Genomic DNA, 6,000 nt, shown 5'->3' on the forward strand with positions numbered 1-6,000 from the left:
TATGACCCAAACGGCAGTGCCACAAATAAGTTGCACCATCATTATCAACTCTGCATCTTTTGGCTTCAACATTATGAATATGTGTATCACTACTATCGAGATTCAACACAAATAGACCACTCTTCAAGGGTGCATGACCATAAAAGATATTACTCGTATAAATAGAACAACCATTATTCTCGGATTTAAATGAATAACCGTCTCGCATCAAACAAGATCCAGATATAATGTTCATGCTTAACGCTGGCACCAAATAACAATTATTTAGGCCTAAAACTAATCCTGAAGGTATATATAGAGGTAGCGTGCCGACGGCGATCACATCGACTTTGGAACCATTTCCCACGCGCATCGTTACCTTGTCCTGAGCCAGTCTTCGCTTAATCCATAGTCCCTGTTTCGAGTTGCAAATATTAGCAACATAACCAGTATCAAATACCCAGGTGCTACTGCGAGCTCTAGTAAGGTACACATCAATAACATGTATATCACATATACCTTTGTTCACCTTGCCATCCTTCTTATCTGCCAAATACTTGGGGCAGTTCCGCTTCCAGTGACCAGTCTGTTTGCAGTAGAAGCACTCAGTCTCAGGCTTAGGTCCAGACTTAGGTTTCTTCTCTTGAGCAGCAACTTGTTTGCCGTTCTTATTGAAGTTCCCCTTCTTCTTCCCTTTACCCTTTCTCTTGAAACTGGTGGTCTTGTTGACCATCAACACTTGATGCTCCTTCTTGATTTCTACCTCCGCAGCCTTTAGCATTGCGAAGAGCTCTGGAATTGTCTTATCCATCCCTTGCATATTATAGTTCATCACGAAGCTCTTGTAGCTTGGTGGCAGTGATTGAAGAATTCTGTCAATGACACTATAATCCGGAAGATTAACTCCCAGTTGAATCAAGTGATTGTTATACCCAGACATTTTGAGTATATGTTCACTGACAGAACTATTCTCCTCCATCTTGCAGCTGTAGAACTTATTGGAGACTTCATATCTCTCAATCCGGGCATTTTCTCGAAATATTAACTTCAACTCCTGGAACATCTCATATGCTCCATGATGTTCAAAACGTTGTTGAAGTCCCAGTTCTAAGCCGTAAAGCATGGCACATTGAACTATCGAGTAGTTATCAGATTTGCTCTGCCAGACGTTCTTAACATCGTCAGTTGCATCTGCAGCAGGCCTGGCACCCAGCGGTGCTTCCAGGACGCAATTCTTCTGTGCAGCAATGAGGATAATCCTCAAGTTACAGACCCAGTCCGTGTAATTGCTACCATCATCTTTCAACTTTGCTTTCTCAAGGAACGCATTAAAATTCAACGGAACAACAACATGGGCCATCTATCTACAACAACATAGACAAGCAAAATACTACCAGGTACTAAGTTCATGATAAATTTAAGTTCAATTAATCATATTACTTGAGAACTCCCACTTAGATAGACATCCCTCTAATCATCTAAGTGATCACGTGATCCATATCAACTAAACCATAACCGATCATCACGTGAGATGGAGTAGTTTTCAATGGTGAACATCACTATGTTGATCATATCTACTATATGATTCACGCTCGACCTTTCGGTCTCAGTGTTCCGAGGCCATATCTGCATATGCTAGGCTCGTCAAGTTTAACCTGAGTATTTTGCGTGTGCAAAACTGTCTTACACCCATTGTAGATGAACGTTGAGCTTATCACACCCGATCATCATGTGGTGTCTCGGCACGATGAACTTTGGCAACGGTGCATACTCAGGGAGAACACTTTTACCTTGAAATTTAGTGAGAGATCATGTTATAATGCTACCATCAAACAAAGCAGAATAAGATGCATAAAGGATAAACATCACATGCAATCAATATAAGTGATATGATATGGCCATCATCATCTTGTGCCTTTGATCTCCATCTCCAAAGCACCGTCATGATCACCATCATCACCGGCGCGACACCTTGATCTCCATCGTAGCATCATTGTCGTCTCGCCAACTATTGCTTCTACGACTATCGCTACCGCTTAGTGATAAAGTAAAGCAATTACAGGGCGATTGCATTGCATACAATAAGCGACAACCATATGGCTCCTGCCAGTTGTCGATAACTCCGTTACAAAACATGATCATCTCATACAATAAATATAACATCATGCCTTGACCATATCACATCACAACATGCCCTGCAAAAACAAGTTAGACGTCCTCTACTTTGTTGTTGCAAGTTTTACGTGGCTGCTACGGGCTGAGCAAGAACCGTTCTTACCTACGTATCAAAACCACAACGATATTTCATCAAGTTAGTGCTGTTTTAACCTTCACAAGGACCGGGCGTAGCCACACTCGGTTCAACTAAAGTTGGAGAAACTGACACCCGCCAGCCACCTGTGTGCAAAGCACGTCGGTAGAACCAGTCTTCCGTAAGCGTACGCGTAATGTCGGTCCGGGCCGCTTCATCCAACAATACCGCCGAACCAAAGTATGACATGCTGGTAAGCAGTATGACTTGTATCGCCCACACTCACTTGTGTTCTACTCGTGCATATAACATCTATGCATAAACCTGGCTCGGATGCCACTGTTGGGGAACGTAGTAATTTCAAAAAAATTCCTACGCACACGCAAGATCATGGTGATGCATAGCAACAAGAGGGGAGAGTGTCATCTACGTACCCTCGTAGACCGTAAGCGGAAGCATTATAACAACGCGGTTGATGTAGTCGTACGTCTTCACGATCGACCGATCCTCAGCACGGAACGTACGGCACCTCCGCGTTCAGCACACGTTCAGCTCGGTGACGTCCCGCGAACTCACGATCCAGTAGAGCTTCCGGGAAGAGCTTCGTTAGCATGACGACGTGGTGACGGTGATGATGATGCTACCGACGCAGGGCTTCACCTAAGCACCGCTACGATATTACCGAGGTTGATTACGGTGGAGGGGGGCACCGCACACGGCTAAAAGATCAATGATCAATTGTTGTGCCTTGGGGTGCCCCCTGCCCCCGTATAAAGGAGCTAGGTGGGAGGCGGCCGGCTAGGAGGAGGGCGCGCCAAGAGGGGAGTCCTACTCCCACCGGGAGTAGGACTCCTCCTTTCCTAGTAGGAGTAGGAGAAGGGAAGGAAGGGAGAGAGGAAGAGAAGGAAAAGGGGGGGGGGCGCCGCTCCCCTCCTTGTCCAATTCGGACTAGAGGGGGAGGGGGCGCGCGGCTGCCCTGGCCGCCCCTCCTCTTCTCCCACTAGGGCCCATTAGGCCCAATATACTCCCCGGGGGGTTCCGGTAACCCCCCGGTACTCCAGTATATGCCCGAAACCTCTCGAAACACTTCCGGTGTCCGAACATAGTCGTCCAATATATCGATCTTTACGTATCGACCATTTCGAGACTCCTCGTCATGTCCGTGATCATATCCAGGACTCCGAACTACCTTTGGTACATCAAAACACAAAAACTCATAATGCTGATCATCACAGAACTTTAAGCGTGCGGACCCTACGGGTTCGAGAACTATGTAGACATAACCGAGACACGTCTCCGGTCAATAACCAATAGCGGAACCTGGATGCTCATATTGGTTCCTACATATTCTACTAAGATCTTTATCGTTCAAACCGCATAACAACATACGTTGTTCCCTTTGTCATCGGTATGTTACTTGCCCGAGATTCGATCGTCGGTATCTTAATACCTAGCTCAATCTCGTTACTGGCAAGTCTCTTTACTCGTTCCGTAATGCATCATCCCATAACTAACTCATTAGTCACATTGCTTGCAAGGCTTATAGTGATGTGCATTACCGAGAGGGCCCAGAGATACCTCTTCGACAATCGGAGTGACAAATCCTATTCTTGATCTATGCCAACTCCACGAAAACCATCGGAGACACCTGTAGAGCACCTTTATAATCACCCAGTTACGTTGTGACGTTTGGTAGAACACAAAGTGTTCCTCCGGTATTCGGGAGTTGCATAATCTCATAGTCATAGGAACATGTATAAGTCATGGAGAAAGCAATAGCAGTAAACTAAACGATCAAGTGCTAAGCTAACAAAATGGGTCAAGTCAATCACATCATTCTCATAATGATGTGACCCCGTTAATCAAATGACAACTCATGTCCATGGCTAGGAAACTCAACCATCTTTGATCAACGAGCTAGTCAAGTAGAGGCATACTAGTGACACTATATTTGTCTATGTATTCACACATGTATTATGTTTTTGGTTAATACAATTCTAGCATGAATAATAAACATTTATCATGATATGAGGAAATAAATAATAACTTTATTATTGCCTCTAGGGCATATTTCCTTCACTTCTAGCCTCGCATTTTCTTCTACACGCGACACGGAACAACGGGAGATTCGCGCTGAACTTTGAAATTATTTAGTGTTCGTTTGACCTTTTTTATTCATTAATTGATCTTTCTAGGCATTTAATGTCCATAATTCAATTCCGAACTACAATTACATGCTCCAGTGCACCAAAATTGCTTGAAAAAACATACATGTTTCCTTGGGGTGCATGTTTAGGTCCCATGGAACTAATGGGAACGAATTCAACCGTCTAGCCGTCCTGGCTTGGCCACAAACATTGCGAATCTCAGTTTTTAAATCTGTGTAAATCCAAAACACACCAGGAAATCATGAAACTTGGCATGGTGTCACTACATGGTACATATAATTTTCCAATTTGGGCGAAGCTATATTTACAAGCCTCTTACAAATCGGATCCTGTCGCAACCCTTGTGATTCCGGTAGGGAAACATGCCCCTCTTGTGGGCGAAACGATAATCGCTGCCTCTTCTCGCCTTGAACTTTTTTTTCTATAGGCAACATAGAATAACATGAGTGTCGGGCTGAAATTTGAAACTGTTCAGGGTTCGTTTGGCCATTGTATATATATTACTAATTACTAAGTTTTCTGCGCATTTAATGTAGTCCATAATTCAAATTTGAACTACAAGCACATCCTCCAGTGAAGCAAAATGGGTGGGAAATCGTACATGTGTCATTGGGTGCATGTTTAGGTCTCATTTAAGGAATGGGAATGAATTACAAACTTGTCGTCATCCTGAAACATTGAGAATCTCAGTTTTTAAATCCCAGTAAATCAAAAAGTCACCCAAAAAACATGAAACTTGGCATGCTTTCATGACATGGCACATATATGCCGTGGTAAAAAAATCCTCCAGTTTGAGAAGAGGCGCACACATTAGTAGCCAACAGAGTCCTTTTTGAAACAAAAAGTTGACAAATTAATATCGCAAATGGTTGTATTATATTAACCGTGTCAAAATTTAACCATACTCGGTGGCGTGCGTGCAGCTGTTTGATTAGACGGGACAAGCGCGAGAAGTCCGCCGCGCAGGCTCGATGGGACGCGTGCGAGCAGACCGCCGCGCAGGCTCGACGGGACGCGTGCATCCTGTCCACCTCGCAGGCTCCACGGCACACGGGCGAGCAGCAAGGCCGCCCATGCTCACCGGGAAGCGAGCTCTTTGACCTCCATGCACCAGCCACCGCCCGCCTCGCTCACAATTTCTCCATTAATGGGTTGATTAAAGCACCTGGACGGAGGGTGTTTGCTTGTGATCCCATGGCAACATTTGCTTTGTTCGTGTTTTCAACTCGTATTCCGCCCTAATTTAAATTGCCACATAGGGCAACGGATAATACGAACACAAATAAAATGGCAACAGATAATACGACGACAAATTTACAATGGCGCAGATAATAGTTGTGTTACATATTTCGGATAATTTAAAATGCCACATGCGGCAAAGCCCGGAAGACACGGGGGCAAGAGAAGAAGGAAATTTCAGACAACGATCTGGGTCGCTACTGTCTCTACTCGTCGATGGATCGCTGGGCGGTGAAATCCTCCAGCTCCTTCTTCAATTCCTCACGACTTTGCTTGAAAGCAGCCACGGATTCCTCCACCTCCTGCCCGTGCTCGATCCGGAGCTTCCTCAAGCCACCCATCAATTCCTCGACGACCACTTTC

The sequence above is a fragment of the Aegilops tauschii genome, chromosome 1, assembly GCF_002575655.3.
Source record: "Aegilops tauschii subsp. strangulata cultivar AL8/78 chromosome 1, Aet v6.0, whole genome shotgun sequence".
Lineage (NCBI taxonomy): Eukaryota > Viridiplantae > Streptophyta > Magnoliopsida > Poales > Poaceae > Aegilops > Aegilops tauschii.